The sequence below is a fragment of the Scomber scombrus genome, chromosome 10, assembly GCF_963691925.1.
Source record: "Scomber scombrus chromosome 10, fScoSco1.1, whole genome shotgun sequence".
Classification (NCBI taxonomy): domain Eukaryota; kingdom Metazoa; phylum Chordata; class Actinopteri; order Scombriformes; family Scombridae; genus Scomber; species Scomber scombrus.
The window spans coordinates 8,932,775-8,951,267 of NC_084979.1; positions in this window are offsets into that span (position 1 = coordinate 8,932,775).

Genomic DNA, 18,493 nt, shown 5'->3' on the forward strand with positions numbered 1-18,493 from the left:
CTTCAGCTAATAAGGGTATTTGTATTCCTCTGTCACAATGGTTTTATTTGCTTATTATTAAATGCATGGTTTGAAACATGTGCCCCTGTCGTCTGTATAAATCAAAAGCTGTCTATGTGATGGGATTTAATGCAGGAACTACAGTACCAAATGTAAGTCTGTCACATAACATGCATCAGATGGCATGATGGAGAACAACACACAGCACTGGATTCAAACTAAATCCTGTAAAATTCCATAAAACAAACAAAAGAGTGAAATGCTGATCATCAGTGCTGGCAGAGTGTATGCAGGTCTTTTAACTCAGTCAAATTAGCAATATCAAAGAGTAAAAATACTCTACAACAGGAGTTTGAGACAAAGCTTTGAAAAAGGTGCCCCCTCACCTCAGTTTACTTGCTTAATTTTGTTCAATTCCTGAATGCCTACACGGGATCCTGATTGGGGTAAATACATTTTTGAAAAAGTCTGTTTGAAAGCATTTATTAGTGTTAAATTCCCCCAAACTACTGTATCCCTGAACTATCCCTCTAACCAATTCACACACATTTAGGTTATTCTATGTGATCTCCTTTTGATAAGTTGTGAAGTATTTTTTCCACTTCAATTCACTGAACCTCCCCTGAAACTGTTTGGAGCCCCCATGGGGAGGCCTGCCTCCAAATATGAAAATCTCTGCTCTACTACACATACAGCATTCAAAATTTTACATAAAGCTACAGCGTGTATGTTTTTTTAGTTGAGATACGACACAAAGTACATCTTAACATAGAAAGGTGTTATCAAATGCTTCTGTGGCCCAGGCTCACTGAACAGTCTGGTAGCAGTACAGATATTTCCTACTCAAATTTTTAAGCGAGCCTTGCCCCCTCTTACTATGAGAGAATGGGCACTTACTTCCCTATAAATTAGTTTTGTCCATATCCATGGAACTCCCTAACGCTTTGCAATCAGTGTTGTATAAATACTGGTACAGCGTTTAGTCCTCTCTGTCCTGCTCTTATTACAGATATATCTGAACTAGCTGCAGCCTTTCATGGACTCTCCTCTGTTGGGCCAATATGTAGGACTTAAGGGAAGTGATGTTCGTTAAAGGCTGCAAAAAACACATTATATTAACAACGATGTTAGCTCATTTACCATGAAACTTCAGTCCTTCTTTAAACATATGAAGCAAGCCACGTGACACACAATTGATAAAGGCTCTGTTCCAAGGCTGGATTTTTAGACACATCTGTAGAGTAACCACTGCTGTAATATACAGTAAATGTGGTGGAGTAAAAAGAACCAAATAATCAGCACCCAATTAATACTTTTAAAATGTACTTGAATAAATAAACTTTATGTAGTTATGATCCACAATTGCAGAAAACTAAACCTAAAATTGCCATTATTCTACATTAACAATAGTCAGAGAATATATTAAAAGCAAAAGTACCAATATGAACTTAACTTTCTTTTCTCTCAAAGAAATGAGCAAAAGTACACATTTTTCAGCCCGGTTGCATCGCCAATTACTCTAATACCAAAATCCAGGTTTGAAGTCTTTGCCTCTCTGTGTTACTGTGTCAACTGATCATGGTAGTTGAGATTATTTGAAGAGACAACACACTTCCTTAATTAACCAGACAAGAAATGTGAGCTTCAGAGCACCGTGGCTGTCTTTGTTTGATCAGTCTTGTTCTCTCAGAAGCAGGTAGCACTACTACACCAAGAATGCTTGCTGTGGATTTGTATTGGTTAATTAGATTTTTTTCCTCCCCCCAAAGACGGGGAACTTGTTAGCACATGTACAGACTGTCCTCTCACTCATGTGAAAATTCTAACAGACATTCTATTACAGATTCCTGCTTTTTGTGATAACAAAAGAGAAATCATCTAAAGAAGCAGAAAGCGACCGCAAACTTGACAAAAGTAATTTCAAGGCCTGTCAACACAACGACTTGCTCAAGACATCGCAGCAAACAACAATGGGTATCAAGTCAGCAGAAAATGAGGGATAAGACTTGAGGTATATTATGATGACCTTCTGTTTTGTCTGGTTTCAGTGCTCAGCTGGCAGGGGAAACAAGGTGTACACAGAGATTTGTTGTCTGAGTGTTTACGTGGACTATCGACAAAGCCGCGGATGAAGAAGGTGTCCATTAAAACACCTCAGGCTCTGCTTGTGCCATTGTTGAGAGAGTCAAATAATTTATCTTTCTGATGTGAAAAGACGACAAAATCAATGTGGAGAGAACGGCCAACATCGATAAGCTGGAAGAATTACTATTGTGCAAGCTACATGATATGTGGCAAAGGCAGGGTAGAAATGTGTTTTCAACAGAGTTAAGAATGTCTTGAAGTCGGAAAAGTTCTGACCAGAAAAATCAAATCCAAATGTGGAAGAGCTAGAAGGAACACTTTTACTTTTTATGGACTGCATAGGCATGAGACATAAGTTGTATAAGTGCATATGGAAAGGCAAACCTGGTAAATTTTCTATATTACTCACATACGTTAAGAAACTAATCACACAGAAAACACTATCATAACTGACTTAGAGTATTATGACTAGGGATGTTAATGTTTAAAAGTTAATCAATTAACCACCAAGAATATGTTTAATCAGTTACACATGTTGATATATAGGTTAATTTGCATGTGGGTATTGAACTTGTTAGTTCATGTTAGTTCATGTTATTCATATTAGATCAGTATGTGCCAAATTTCACAACCTTGCAGGTCAGAGAGTGTGCACAGACCCTGAGAAATGAAACTGACTTCTGTCCAAAACTAGTAGGAACACCAACTGACAAATACGAAGAGACATGACAGATCCATTTGCACGGGGGCTAGAAGCTAGTTAGCATGGCCAGCATTGTTCACATAGCCGAGTTGTGCTGTGTGTAGCCCACAGATTATATAAAAATAAGGAGCAACTGTGGTGTCATTGGTTTAACAGCACAGTGTTGGGCAGGAGTAGTATGCCTAACCCTAACCCTATAACCCATGTCTATGAGGTTTAGAACTACTGATGATGGCCATTCAATCATGTGATAACATCCGAAATGGGTGGCACATCCATAGCAAGTTAGTAAAGTCTTGGACTGATGGGTGGACAGTCAGACACTCCAATTATTTGTCAACAGGATAAAACACTCACTAAGAGGGGAAATATACAAGCAAATATACAAACTTCTCTGCAGAAATGTCATGATCAATTCGCTGTGATAGGGCTTTGCAAGTTTTCATTAGGCTCATACAGGCTATTTGGAGGTATTTACTCAGGGGTTTGGTTTGGCTGTCGCTCCATTTCAGCCCATTAAACGAGTGTTAATATTACATGCCTATACTGCAGAAGGAATTACCTCCACTCTCATGAATATTCCAACAGGGTTAGGTAGAGGTTCGGGCAGATATCTTCTCTCATCAGCTGAACTCTCTGCAAAGATTATACACAGGTATCAGTCGCCTCAAAACAAAGAAGACAAAGACAGAAATATAACTTCAGAGGGAGTTGTTGCAATTTTTCTGTCAGCTGAGGATATTAACAATGTATGCTAAAATGTTTTGAGGGCGTTCTGCACTTATAGACACCTTTTCATGGTAGCAACACAAAACAAGCTGAAGACACTTCAGACAAAATTGCTGACTTTTGTTGATTCAAACACAGGTAAACATCTTAGTAGCTGTTACAGCTGCATGAAGGTAATTGTCAGAATGTACCATCCGGTGTAAATAAATGTCAGTAATACAAACAACATACAATAAAAACAAAACCAAGCTGAATGTATCAATCAAGATATTCTAAAAACACAGTAATGTAAAGTCATTAAATGGAAGGCACTAGCCTTAAAGCTGGTATAATCAATATTATAAATAATGGATCAAATGACTTGTGAAATGTATATGAAAGGTATCATATAGTGATGAACCTAATGATAATTAATACCCAGTTCTGCAGTTCAGTGTCTTTTTAGCTCAATCTTTTGGTTTTTTGGCCTGCAGCTTTACGTGTTGTTGACTCTCACTACTCTCAATCAGCTAGTAAGTAGAGCATTTAGAAGCTGAAGAACCTGAAATTTCCCTTGAGAGTTGGAGGAGAGCAAAACCGAGCTAAAAGGAGAGTGAATATTGGACTCATCAGTTGGACATGACCACAAAAACACACAAAAAAGCTATTGCTGCTCTGAATATGCTACTGTGTAAATATGTTACTGGTTGCTTATAAAGATCATATTAAGATGACCAAACATAAGCAGTGCCAGCTCCAGAAAAGACAAGAGAGTGCAAAGTGCACATAGCAAGGAAGGACATTTTGACCCAAATATCCATTATCCAGATATCCACTGGCTACAGCAGTAGCCCTGACATATTGGCCATTGGCCCCAGAGGCTAAATCATCATCAGTTAGCCAATTAGTTCCGAGACTGGTTTTGGAGGAACAAAGAGTAGTGTCACCCTATCTACTGATATGCTACACAACAGTACAGTGTGTCTAAGAGTAGTACAAATCATGTTGAAGACATCAGCAAGTCTCACTAGTGGACCAGACTGTTTCTGAATCAGTGAACCAATCTGGTTTTCTGGTCTTCTTTTGGGGAGAAGTGACATTTAGTTTAGTGCACAAAAGGGTGAAAGTGGGAAAATCACAGAAAAAAAGACGTTTGATTAATTGAAAGAAGATTTTGGTAGTTTATTGGATTCAGTGGAAAGAAATGAAAACAACAACAACGACAACAACAAAAAAGTTCTTCAACGCGTGGAAATTTCAGACTGAACCTGAAAAACCTGCTATTTCAGTGAGGCAGAACGTTTTCTTCCAAGCCGCTGAGCTCTGTACTGCAGTAGTTGATACTGCCAGCACACAGACAGGACAGCACGCCAACTGATTCCACCTGAGACCAAAGCTACCCTCACTCTGATAATATGGGACACTGATTATTGAACCAAGCTCATGCTACATACCTCACTCTGGGCATACATTTCCAGCTGATGACTTTGACCTCAGTGTCAGTGGAGAAGTGGGAAAACATGTAGATGAGTTAAATAGAGACATTGACTTGGGGTGGGGGATTGAGGAGAGTGATTACTGTTTATGAATAAGACTTGAGTTAAATGTTCAGAGGCACTGACAGTGAAAGTGGGGTTTCCTTCTTACTGTTAGATAGGGTTTGAATCGTAAGACATATGATAAATTTAATGACCTCTTGTCACAATGAAATATCTGATGTCACCACTGCAACCCCTACACTGATGATTTGCAGCACCACAAGGTCATGGCGGCGATATATCTGCCAGCCAGCTTTACTCGTTTACTTCCAACAGTTTCAGGCCTACAGTATCATTCAAGGGTTGAACTCTAAAGCAGCTGTAAGATAGATGGTGTGATAAACATGATGTTCCTCGTCTGATGTCAGCGATCCACACTTTGAAACAGCTGACATCTAAACAGGGACAGATGTTCTTTGAAATGCATGGATTAACAACAAACTACGATGACCTCCCTCTGGAAAGAAAAATGTGATATGCTCATTAGATTTAGATATTTCATGGATACTGTCAATTGTGATTTGACGGGATCGCTCAATAAAAGGTCAGGAGTCACCAAAATCATTTAAATTAGTATTTTTTACAAGTGGGTCCCTCTATTGTTTGCATCATGCAACTGCTCAGGGACACACATACATCATGTGAAGAGTGTGAATCATATCATGATGTCAATGATGATGTAGCAATGCACCAACAAAGGTAAGTAAGAAGAAGACTGCTGGCAGGCAAACATTGGTGTAAATAAAGCATGATTAAAAAACTTTAAAACAACTGGATTTGCAATGTTTTATGAGGAAAGAAATGCACTCAATACGTCAAATATGTGAAACAGTGTGTTTTGATAAGAAGTTTGAATTTAACAACTTTTTCTTAACAGGGTACCTTCAATTGCTAAAATCTGGGAACACGTCCATATCACTAAAAATGAGTCTAACAGGGATAAGAGACATTATTCAGTCAATAATAATTATACAGATTGTGAAAAAACTCCCAAGTCAGGCATTTGGAAGAGAAAATGAAGGTGAGTGCTATAAAAAATGACCCAAGCAATCCACTTCAAGGTTCAAATTATTGTACTTACTGTACTTGTGCACTCACACATTTTAATGTATTTGATGTTTAGTGGTTTAGATAAAATGGCTATATCTGATTGAAGCTCTTTTGTTTGCATCATCTGACTTTGAATGTGTGCAATGTCATCATAATTGTTATAAAACAATGGCCAAAAGTACAAAAATTAAGATAATAAGATAAGTTGTAACAAGCTTAAACAATACTTTTACACAATCTCTACACAGGCTGTCTTAGCATCACATTAGCAGTATGTAGTGTAGGTCATCTGCATTTTGGCAGCGCTGAAAACATACAAGCCAACACACAATCACCAGCTACATATGTACAACAGAAGAACATAGACTTGCAGTTACATGTGCATATCACATATAAAACATGAGCTGTTACCATGTGTAGACTGCAATGTACTGTATCAATTAAAACAGAAAATATGAACCTATCCTTTGATATGCCAGTTAAACCAAATACATAAATACAACATGTGTATCATCTTATACTCCTATTAATTGATACCCTCAGGATATTTTTCCCCAATTTCCCAAATGAAGCAGGTGGTAGCAATATATGATCGTCTTTTATTTGGAATTTTCACCCAAAGCTGAAAATGTGGAAGAGTCCCTTCTTCATTCTGTGTTCGTCTCATGGTGTCAAGAAGAAAGTATATCCAATTAAAGCAAAACAAAGATGACAAGTACATCAGTGTGCCCCAGTGAAACTAAATCAACTCCATTAAAAAGCAGCTCGTACATCTAACATCAGTCCAGCATCGTGCTTGTTGAGTCTGCCGACTAGCCTCCTCAAAAACCCTGCCCATTACTTTAAAAGGGTCTTCTTTTAATATGCTTTTGATCCTGCACCCCTCGAGATATCCTTTACTATTCTACAATTGGCCAAATGATGATTATTGTTCTCAGGCTGCCTGACCTGTGGAAAAATAACGCTGTGGTGCTCAGTCATAGAGTGATGGTAATGAGTGAATTTAATCACAGCTTTCGGCCTCTCACAAATAACGTGATGTACATTTTAAAATGAGTTGTTGCCCTAGCCTTGAAGGAGGCATGAGGACTTAAGTGGAATAACGGGAAACTGAAGTAAACAAAAAATCACTGTAGTCTTTGAATGCCCAATCAGTATTTATGAGCATGACTCCAAGCTTAGTGGCCACAACAAAAGGGAGACGCGCCATGTTAAAGTTGAACAAAAGATCATTTATTTAAACTAATTAAATCAAATTAAAAGGATGTAACTAAATGATTAAAGTATGAGGTGTGGAAGTCAGTGGGATCAGTGGTGTATGTGATGCATGGGTGGTCTCTGTGTGTGTGTGTATGTGTTGGAAGGTGGATGAGAGCAAAAGAAATAACTAAGGCAGCATAACCAAAACTAAAACAGGTGCCTGAAGGGAGAAGCGGAGAGCTGCAAACAACAGCAGCAGCAACAACAAGCAGTCAGAGGAGAGAGAAGCTGCTCGCTACAGCTAGACATTATCACCTGGGAGCAACAGCGCCAGGTGTCCCCAGTTGGGCTAACGAGCCACCTGTAGAGCAGAGCAGAGCAGACAGATGGATTAACAGCAAACCAAAGATGACGGGTTATCACAACGCCAACAACTTCTGCAGGACCAGACAATATTAAAACAAATTTGTTGATGTGTCGTTCTAGTGTACAGCCTGAATACAAATTTACATATTAAAAAGTTAGGAGTCAGTACTTTTTTTTTGATAGTGTTGCCTGTTTATTCAAATATAATCTCCTGGTTACCATATCCCAGTCAGTCTGGACTCTACATTCTGGGTTGCAGTCGCTTTTCTACATCGATCACCTACACAGTAATTGTCATTTACTACAATTAATTACACTCTGTGGATGCAACCGCTTAAAAGGCTATCAGGATAACAAACGTTTATATTAAATAATAGAATTTTACTTGCATTCATTTCCCCTCGGGGCACCTCCCTTTGATAAGGGGAAATTGATTGCCAGTTAATTAATTTAGTCTCATCAAATATACTAAACTATCAATTTGAAACTCTGATTCAATTAATAACTACAACCAAAATTACTGTATCAAAGCTGGTGAAGGTGAAGCGTTCTCAATAGTAGAGGTTGGCAGCATTAGCTCCTTTGCAATATTAAATAGACCGGCATGTGTATTCAAAAGCATTCATTTAAAAGATAAAGTAAGACACACAATATGTCATCTAACTAAATTAACTTAACTAAGGTACAAAAGGCGGTGTGGTATTTTTCAAGTGACTGTGTGTGTGTGTGTGTGTGTGCATGCTCGAATGTGCACCAGAAAGAATGTGTGTTCTGCGGAAGCTTTGAGTTTCCTCTGTACACTAGTATGCTACACCCACTTAATGTTAACAGTCCATGAGGGGAGCAGGTTCCTTGGTGTGCATTGTTTGCTGTGCTGCTATGTTAGCTGGCACTTTTGTAGGTTGGTTGCTTAGAATATTTGTGGATTTGAGTGTCTCGATAAAGCAGGTCGGAGGAAACTGGTCACTCCTTTGTTCTTCTTGTAGAGTTACTGTAGCAGCTTGGCGCTAAGTTGCTTTGTTGTAATAAATCAGACTAATCCTTTAATAGTCTTGCAAATAATGATAAAATATTAATTGTAACATTTATTGTTATAAAATAATTCAACTACAAGTTTATGCATGTATTTGGATTACTGGTATACACTCTAACAGCACTGTGTCTGAAAATATATCGTAATTAATACATTAGAAATACACCATCTCACACAATGCAACTAAAGATGAAAATAACATTCATTAAAGGAAGAAAAATTAAGTACTTATTGCCTAATTACGAGGTCAGCATCTCCACTATCTCATAATTATGATATCTTTATGCAAGATGCAGATCCCATAATTCTGAAATCAGTGGCCTAGCTTATCAAAAAATAATTACATAATTATCATGAGTTTCTTGTTTTGTAATGAGATACAGATCTCAGAGCTTTAATTCCATGTTTTCAAATGTATTTATGAGATACTCTGTTAAAATTACATAATATTGAAGTCATAATTATGACAAAGTCTCTAATTTGGTCTCAGTCCAATCTGGTGAAAGCAATGTGATTCAGTGCTTTATGCATTATGTCTTACGTGGAAACAGTAAAAATCCAATGAACCCTTAAAATCAATACATCATTGACACCCAGAGTTATAAACAAGCAACTGTGGTGCTTTTTTGCTAATAGAGCCTTAAATCAAAGGCCTCACATTGAATGAAGCTACATATCTTGAGGGTGGATAAGTAAAATTATTCAACATCCAACAATAAATAGACACCATAAAAGTGGCAGAAAACTGTGAGGCCCGAGCCAATTTCAATGATGTGAGCAACATGAGAACAGGGATTCTTGGAGCGAGCCGTGACAGTTCACACTTATTTTGCTTGAGAGTGTTGTATTTCAAGATAATTTCCACCTCCCCACCTTCCGCTCATCAGCACATTTGGGTATCCTCTTGCGAAAGTTTGGCAGCCAATGAGAGCCTTCTAATTCTGTTGTGAAACATCTCTATCTGAATCAAATGTGTGTTTTCTCCATGCAGAACCCTGGCACAGGGCAAAGTAAGTGGGAGACTGACTCTTACATCACCAAATAACACTGCCATTGACTCATATGCAGAATGATCAATATCAGTCATGCTTTCTGAGGATTAAAACAGGATGACAGTGTATTGAATACAGTTGCAGCGTCTTGTACAAAGTTGTCAATGTGCGAGTCATCAATACATGAACTAGTCCTCATTTGCAGAGCAGATTAGAACAAAGAGGCTGGATTTTCAGTTCAGACACCCAAAAAGACCTACTCAATACATTCAGTTCAATTCTTAAAGGAGCACTTAGTAATATTTTACATGGCCATAATTTATCAGTGGCTGCTCCTGCAAGTGTTACTAATGAAGTGTTTCTAATGACCCCAGTAGCTCCAAAGATGTAAAACTTTCTCACCAGGCAGTCTTGGCCTGATCTAGCTTGAGTGCATCTGTTTTGGTCTCTCCAAAAACAGAGAGATCATTGTTGCAGTGATCTGTGGTTAGCTAAAGTTTACTGTTGACATAGCTACTGTCAGTTTCTCAGAAAAATATATGAAAACATATTATAAGCATCCAGAGGAACTTTCATTGTGTTTTGTCTTGCCAGTCTAGCTAAGGTCATACTAGGGCTCGATCGATACTGGATTTAAGGTGGCAATGCCGATACCGATATTAGGGATTCTGATATCGATACATTTTACGATAATGTTATATGCACAGAATATATACATAAACATACATTTGTTTGTGATGATCCATCAAATGTGACAAAGATATGTAATGGAGAAATGATATTTTACAGTCTAACAATAAACCTTGTATTAAATGACATCAGTGCCCTGAAACAGTAAAACACATTTTTTGCTTATATGCCAGGCTAGCAATTTACATTTAACTGAATAGGCGTCATCTTTGACTCCACTATCCAGTTCCGAAAATACATCCAAGCGTTGTACTCAGTGGAGATGTGGAGCCTTTTCAAAGGAAATGGCAGTGTGAACTTGGGATTTTTAATTTATACAGACAGGTGACAGATTAGAGGAAATTAGTGATAAATAGAAAGACATCAGAATAGTTTAGAGTAGTTCTAAATGCAAGTTTAACACTTGCATTTAGAACACAAGCAGTCAATGAATGGTTGTATAAGCATGGAAATAATGTGAATTATGTGAATACGGCCTTCACAGTTATCAGAACTCTACAACTCAATGCACTGCAACTGAAGAAAATCCAATGCAAGTAGACAAAGAATAATCAAGTAATGACGACAGCACATACTGTATGTTGCATTGACAAAAAAGCAGTAGATAAATAAAATAACTTGAGAAATTGACAACGTACAAGAGGCATACATGAATGCACATAAAAAATGCATGCAAATTAAAAAAAAAAGGGAAATACAAAAACAAAAACTGATGAACAGCATGTATTGTGTGCCATTCCATATCTCTGCAGGTTATTAAAGTTTATAGAATTAATTTGAAATGACTGATAGATGGTCTGCATCACTTAAATGTTTATTCGTCGTGCAAATGACCACAGTCTTATTGTGTGCCATATTTGAATATGAAGGAACGATGAAAAATGTTTTTCTGGTGCACATTAGAATATTTTTGCAACTGATCTAGTGAACTGTATGGATTCACACAGGATGTGCCTGTCTGCTGTTTGGACTAATTATGTAAATGAAAGTTTTAGTTCATCAGAAGTTCAGTGAGAGTTGGCAGTTAAGAAATAATTCATTTTATCATTTGAGGTCCACAACATGACCCATTCGTTTCCGCGTCATGGGAAATAATCATGATTCATTCATGATTCCCGGATAAATTCCCCTGCTGAGATGAGACTCACATCCATACATCCTCTCATTTGTTTGATTTCTTTTTTGTGCAACATAACATTCTGATCTGCATCTACATCTGCCACCATGTACAACTGCCTGAGAATACATACACTAGATAAAAGTTTACATCTATCTGTTCTTACGCAACAGATTTTTCTGACATTCTGCATTTTAAATAAATCTATATATTGCCCCCCAAGACCTTCTTTTTTTCAATTCAACTCCACTATTGGCAAAAGTATAAAGATATATGCATTACATATACAGTATATGCTTCATACACAATGCATTTTAATTTAAGAAGTTATTGCTCCTCAACTATAATTATGATTGATTGTCCCAAAGAGTACTAGTATCATTCACAGCAGGTGACATGTTTATTGTTGCTCAGTTGTACAGTCAGTCCACAGAATCACAACTCATTCATAAAGTACTTGTCTGTGCCATGTCACTGGACTCAGGCTCAATGCTGCAATGTAATTTAAACAAATGGTACAAGGCGCCATCAATTGAGCATCATGGGGGCTTGAAAAGTCATGTATTTACTCTAATATTTCAGTTTTCTGCTGCACTCAATCAACCCTCTCCCAGCGCTGTGGGAGAAAAAGTGAGTGAGGAAATTGAAGGCAAAAGCTATTATATGTAAGAATCCCCACAGCACGCTCTCTGATTTATTTTGTTTGCTCTCCCTCGACTCTTCTCCCTTGCTTACCTCTCCTTTCCCGCTCACTCGTTCGCCCTCTCTCAATGTCTTTCTCTCTCTCTCCCTTCACAATTATCTCTTATAGCCTGTGTGGTGATTAATGGGTTTCATTTGACATCTTCTCCTACCCTTCGCCGAGCACCAACAAATAAAACCAGGGCCCAACACACAAATTGTCCCTCAGAAGAGCAGTAAAACTGGCGGAAATACGGGGGCTGCAAAGACAATGAAGCAGAGAGATCTGGCCTTTGGAAAGAAAAACATTTGCCAAGGAACGGCCTGGAACGATTTCCTCTGTAGCTTCTCTCCCCAGAGAAATCCCCCTACTGCTAATCTACAGTTATTGCTACTGCCAACGGCAGACTCCAAATTAAAGAAGGGAAGGGATAAAAAAACACTTAGACCTTATCGTCTCTCCGCTACTCGTTGTTATAAACACTTTTTGTTTTCTGTGTTTCTGCAACGTTTTTTGGCTTCTCATTGGATGAAGATTCGTGAATGAGAAAAGGCAGATCTCATTGATCCAGATTCAGAATCAATGAGGGCTTTCATATGGTTTTTGGTTGGTAGGAACATTTTAAAGCATCGGTTTGTGTTTATCATTTATCATCATTTCAGCAACTTAACAGGGCCATAACCATCCAAATAAGGGCAAAGAAAAGCCTTTATATATGTCTGAAATCTATAAAAACTCACTGGGTATAGAGGGGATAAAATGAGGAATTCAGACCTCAGTTGTTGCTTGGGATGTGACCGATGGTGAGATCCTCATCTCAGAGTATTTTTTTTTACAATTCTGAATGGGAATTGGAACATTCATTGGTAAATTGAATGCAACAAGCCTCACTGCATAACATCAAATAATAAGACTGAGTTTGAGGTCTGTTTTATCAACTGGACTAAATCCATCTTCTTATAGAGAACATGACATGTGGGTGAAAGCTCTGGAAGAAATGTGTAGGTGGACTCTGAGTTCATTATTGATTGTTCTTTAATTGTTGTCAAACTACTATTTCCAAGGATTTATACTCTTCTTCTTAAGAGCTTTGTTCCGTTGTTGCCTCCAGCTCACTGCTATGGACTGCTTAAGTAGAAACATATGGATTCAGCCCAGGAAGCCTCTGAGAGTTTTGGGGTTTGCAACAACCACCATGGCAGACTGTGATAGACTGAGATAAATGTCAAATAAACAAACACTCCCTGAATAACACTTCTAGTAAAGCTTTAATGAAACAATGATTCTTGCAGTCACCATCAGAACTATGACCACACTGTTACAAGCATAAAAGACAACACACACTGCTAATAATCACTCCTTAGTGGTTCAGTTATAGTCTTTGACAGTCAATCTGATAGGATCTTTTTCAGAGAGCAAAAATTGAGCTTACAACCTTGTACACGCAGCCCGTCTTCTCCAATATATCCAACCACTTTGATTCAAAGTTGTTTACTAGAAATCCATAATCAGTATTTAAGGAAGTTTAGCACTTCCCTTTGGGAAACCTGATCACAACCCCAATCATTTCTTTCCCTGTACATCTTTAAACTGAGGTGGGCCTTTCCTTCCTGCTTGGGGCCATTTTCAGCAGTCTTATCCATGAGGCATGGTGGGAAATGCCAGCCAATGACATTCAGCTCAGTAAAGGGTACATCAGTCCATCTGCTTTGCAGTTCACAGCCGTCTGACCACTTACCAAACCCTGTCTGGGCATCATTACCGTATGTTCGCCGCCCTTCTGACAAGTGGACCCTATGTGAGACAAATACAAAGGGAGCCCTGAGGTCATTCAGAAGTGGATGTACCAGAGAGGAAAAGGACATAACGAATGGAACTGTGTTCATGCTCACTGCTACAATACTACTAGTGGTGATATAAGTGTCCTGGCAGGCTATAACACCATCAGTACATACATACAGCGTGACATTTAAATCATAACCAAAGGCTTTTCATAATTCTTTGTCTTCCCCCCCGCTATGGATGATCAAATGCCATTGTCATGCAAGCATGATACCAGCAGAGTCACACTCACGCCTGCTTGAAGTTTGCCGATATTCAGTTTCCAATTAGCAAATGGTAAAACATTACCCATACAACTGACCACAACAAAGGTATTCAGCACAAGTGGATCTCCAATCAGCAAAGTGCCAGAGTACACCTCTGTGTTTTACGTTAACGGGGAAACTAAAGCAATGTGTAAGTAAGGGGAGATATAAATCATTCAAATCACCTGTCTTGAAACCTTGAAGGAATTTATCGCCGAGTGTGGAATGAGAAGGTGGCGGCGGCGGTGGCGGTGGCAGCAGCGGGGGTGTCTGAGCGAGCTTTACAAGCTTCTCAATAAACATATGAATAATTTTGAGAGAGTCATAAAGAGCGGCCCGTTCTCTGATCTTAAATCGATGGATTGAGGATAAATTAGATGCCACAGAGAAGAGTAAGAGTAAGCAGAGGAAGAAGGAACTGAGCTCAGGCAATATTACAAGGTGATTAAAACAGTGTCTCTGTGAATTGCTACACTGGGAGGCTGTCACACAATGAGGAACACCGGTGTAAAAGAAAAAAACAAAAAACAGGAGGCTATCTTTTACCCTGATTTGTTGAGGAAGCAGGCTCTCTTTTTCTCAGAATGTGCAGATTTCAGGTTTTACATTTGAGCATTTGTAAAGTGTCTGACAGTTAGTGCTCTATATGCTGGTGGGCCTTCGTCAGCACAATTGTGACGAACTGGTGGTGCTGAACATAATACTGTAACACTTTTTAGGCGTTTATCCAAGATTTCCAGCCCCTTGACAAGCAGTAGTTCAGTGATGATTGAAATGAGTATTCTTGCCAAACGGTGTATGTATGTTTACTGGCTAATAAACTCTGGCTAATGCAGTCTGAACCATAAAAAGCTGTTATTAAGTGTTGTTATTAAGTGATGTCATTGTTCTGTCAGGGTTCTGATGTTCCATATTGAGAGAAGTGGGTTTGGCTCCTGCCTTACATCGGATTAAACTAATCTGATTTGAGCCTGAGATGAATCTTATTGGATTTGTGACCCTCATTTCACTGACATGGCATAGAGGCAGTGGAATACTAAAGAAGAAAATAGGTGTGGAGATGAGGGGCAAGGCGAGATCAAGCAAATAACACAACCTTAAATGCCCCTTCCAAATCCAGAATGACTGAATGTGCGCTAAATCTGCATTTACCCACGAGACAGAATGGGGGCATTAGGACAGAAAAAGCAAATTATTATGTTCGTACAGCAAAATCCTTTGAATTGCAGATGAAAGCAAGTAAAACCTATTAACTGCCTCATAATACGCTAGTGGCACACAAGCTCTTATCAAAACACACTATTATTCAGCCGCTGGCAGATAACAGTAGTGGTATGGTATGGTCGGATATGTTACAAGGATGATTGCTGCTTTTGCTTCAAGGGTCCTGTTAGTTCCAAATGTCATATTTGTGTAGCTTGCAAAGAGAAAAGAAAAGTTCATAGCTAGAGTGTCTTTAATCCATTGGCTGACATTTTTTTTATTGCTCAGCAGCAAAGTGATTTACACGATCCCACTAGTGCAGCCTGAGGAGTAATACCATCAATTTGCCCTGATTCGGTTTCAGTGACAAACCTCTCACACTGGGTAAACCCATTCCCTCTGATCACCTCACTGCTTAAGTGGCCGGCAGTTAAGAGTGTGTGTTTTTAGCACAAAGCCCAGTGTCCTAAACGGACATCCTGACAGCAATGTTTGAAGCCAGATTACTGTCAAAATCCAAACTATGCTAACAATAAGCAGGTAAGACAATATCTGGTGGCTTTAATAGACAGCTAGGGCTACAAATTCTAGCAATTTGTCCATTTGGCTTATAAACTAAGGTACACAGCTCATCCTTGACCTTGAGAAAGGAGTTCCAAAAACAGCCACACTGCTAGATCAATGTATTAGCTGTTCTTGAGCTTTAGATCATATCACATAATCCTCATCATCAGGTAGAAATGGAAGAGAGAAGCCCGTAAAATGCTCAGAAAACATCTACAATTCTGTGACAACCTCCATCTGCTGATGAAGATCATGTGATAGGATTGAATGCTGCAGGACAACTATTAGATGGACCCTGTGGTCTTTATTGTTCACAACAATTTGCACTTACAATTAACCCAGTTTTAACACAAACAGACAAGACAAATAAATGCTGGGTGAGGCAATGACCTTGTGCTACACAAGAGTTAAAGAAAAGGTTTTCAGATATCCGACAACAGAGAGTGACAAGAAACGCAGAGAGGAAGACATGTTATTGACATCTAATTAACCTCCTCAGCCAGAATCAAACCAAGGACATCGCAGTTCTTGCTTTAAAGTAGCTTTAAAGGTCCATATCTAAGATACGCCACTACTTACTTCTCACAGCTTCGTAAAGCTTTTAGTGGCTAAAAATGTATTTCTCTCGATGTAGGCACTATCTTTCTATAGCCGCTACCATTTTCTTTAAGTTAAAGCCAGTATTCTATCGGCTTTCCTCTGAGAATACCAATAACTGGAAACTTGTGGTCTGTCCACTTTTGCTCCCTAGCTCTCTCTCTCTATAGATATCTCATCCTACTTAATACCAAAGCCAACCATGTGTGATATTGGCTGTGCTGGCTTTCCAATGACCACAATCCCCCCACTGCTCTCCAGCTGTATTTTGCTTCACCAATAGTCAGGAAACTGTGGTTATTCTGGCTCAAATTTTCTTATATGAGGACAGCATTTTTTCCAGGTGACAAGGGCACCATAGTGACTTGAAATAGATCAAATTACCTTTTTGGTCATGCTGGTCATCATGCTCTATTTCCCATGATAGAGGTGAAGAGCTTGTCTTCCTGACCTGTGTTCTACCTCACAGAGTTCTCTAGTAATAAAAAACTGAGATCCTCCTATACTTCATTAGAGGAGAAAGATATGTCTTTCCAACATTTTGTGTATTCTTACTTTCACAACAAGAGGAATCAAGTTCAAGTTCTCAACAAGGCTTATGTTATAGCTTAGAAGTGTTTCATTTTGCTTCAGGTAATATAACAGGATCGATCGAATAAGAGAGAAACCCTTCTGTCTGGGCTGTTGGACATTCAGACTCTAGCTCAAAGCTACTACACAGACAAAGCTCCTCTCTGCAGGCTTTATCCATTGTCTCTCTTTTTTATGTGACCTGGGAAAATGGAACAAGGCATTTTTCTGCACTTTTGTTGGCGCTTTTGACCAATCAATTAGAGCATTCTTTTCTCCGTGGCACATTTTCTAGTTTAAGTTATGCCATGCATATGCCTCTTTTGTGTCAGTGTTATGCTTGTTTCCATAGCGATGACTCCCATGCTCCCACAATCTCTACTTCCAGGTAGGCATTGCTGGGGTGACAGTGCTTCACTGAAGAATTTCTCATCATTACAGCTCCTCTGCTAGACTAAAGAGAGAGATTCTAGCAGTTATAGCAGTAAGTCAATTGTCCTTCAATGTGCTTCAATAAATTTCCATTGATATCTCATTGAAAGGCTCAGGCGTTAACATTCAACATTACCAGAGTGGCTTTATACTTGTGTCTCTGTGTGTTAAGCTGAATAAAAAAGGGTCAAAGTAGAAGAAAACAGACTGGAACGGCTTTAAAGTCGATAAAAATCAAAAGGAAAGGAGAAAGATCGAGGACAGCAGTTTGTTTCAATATGCTTTTTTGTTTCATTGCTTCACTTCAAATGACTTCACTCTTATGTCAAAAAATGTAATATTATGCTTTACCACTGGATATATTGGTATCCTCTGGGCTTGGAGAATACCCTGCTCCACCAAAATTTAGCCCCCATCACTAACACAAATTGAACATTTCTTCAAGGTCAGCTCCCCACATTTCACATCGCTGCTTCCCCTTCCATCGGCTGTGCTGACGTTGCTCAAATTCTAACTGATTTATCTGGCTGCCTTTGTATGATTTGACAAAATGACAAAATGTAAGAGGTAGCACAGAGCTGGAATTGTGGAGATGTGCTGTAACAGCCTTTAAAGCCATGCATTACAACAATAACCTCTTGATAGAGTCTACGTGATGAAGGCTTCTCTTTTTTTGTGTGCCATGTGCCCCACTTTTTCGGACTATAATTTTCATGCAATGCTTGCATCTGGAATGCACGGGGATAAGGGTCTTGCGGCTAGTCAATTAGCAAATCGAGCCTGATTTAATGTTCCCTCCACCATCTAATCATGTAAAACACTCAAGCACTGTGGTGATTTATCATGTGCCAATCTTTCCCACTTCCAGCGGGGACC